Source organism: Balaenoptera acutorostrata, chromosome 14 (assembly GCF_949987535.1).
Source record: "Balaenoptera acutorostrata chromosome 14, mBalAcu1.1, whole genome shotgun sequence".
NCBI classification, from domain to species: Eukaryota; Metazoa; Chordata; class Mammalia; order Artiodactyla; family Balaenopteridae; genus Balaenoptera; species Balaenoptera acutorostrata.
Genome location: NC_080077.1, coordinates 13,289,374 through 13,290,385, shown reverse-complemented (window position 1 = coordinate 13,290,385; position 1,012 = coordinate 13,289,374). Strand labels below are relative to the sequence as shown.

General features: G+C 39.0%; 1 non-coding gene across 1 annotated transcript; it reads left to right on the top strand.

The window, feature by feature from the left end:
* Nucleotides 1–332: 332 nt before the first annotated feature.
* Nucleotides 333–399, top strand: LOC114238355 (small nucleolar RNA U54). The gene has a single exon (XR_003623748.1). It is a non-coding gene; the product is annotated as a small nucleolar RNA U54 (small nucleolar RNA).
* Nucleotides 400–1,012: the final 613 nt, after the last annotated feature.

Here is a 1,012-nt window from a genome sequence, read left to right as displayed (position 1 = left end):
CAGTATCCATCCATAGTCCTCAGAAAATGAGTCCAGGTTAATTATCTGGGCTATAGCTTACCTGTAAGCTTTGTATAGCTTATAGTCCAGACAAGGGACTCAGAGAGCAGTTCAGCTTGTCCACTCTGCCCAACCATCTTGAACTGAATCATGCCTTCATATCAGTGTGCAGAAAATACTGAAAGCCATGGCTTGTGTATTTTCCACATTGAGTAATAGGTGAACAAAGCTAGAATAGTAATATAAGATATCTTCCCATTAGAACTGGTTCAGCAGAACCTGTAGACACCTTGTGATGAAGAGCACACTTGCGTATTTAAAACATATCGTCATGGTGCTGAGGAGATCATTACTGCGTTGAATTACGGTGATAGTTTTATATGCTATTCTGAGCCAGCAGCGGTTACAATTTGTTAGGCCAGCTTTTGTTGTGAATGAACTGAAATCTAGTTTTATTCCCCTGTAGTATATGCTGACCTGATCAGAAGGCACAAAGGAAAAGAATCCAAAGTGAAAGGACCGGTTCAGATGCCTACCAAGACTCTGAGAATAACTACAAGGAAAACTCTTTGTGGTGAAGGTTCTAAGACTTGGGATCGTTTCCAGATGAGGATCCACACGTGACTCATTGACCCGCACAGTCCTTCTGAGATTGTCAAGCAGATCACTTCCATCAGTATTGAGCCAGGAGTCGAGCTTGAAGTCACCATTGCAGATGCTTAAATCAACATTTTTAATAAATTGATAATCAGTTGTTAAAAAAATAAATAAGTAAAAAAAATAAAGCATATTGTCAGTAGTTATTCTTGTCAGATCCAAAATGGCACTGGGAAAAGTTAAACAAGTAAGAAATAAGCCTTATTTAAAACTATTGCAAGAGGAGAGAAAGACCAGAATGTAGTCTGAATTCAACTCAGACGAAACAAAAGGCAAGAGTGTTATAAAATGTTGGAGTGAACAGAAGATTATGGGCCATCTGTGTTTGCTGATCCTCGAATGCCTAGAAAATTGG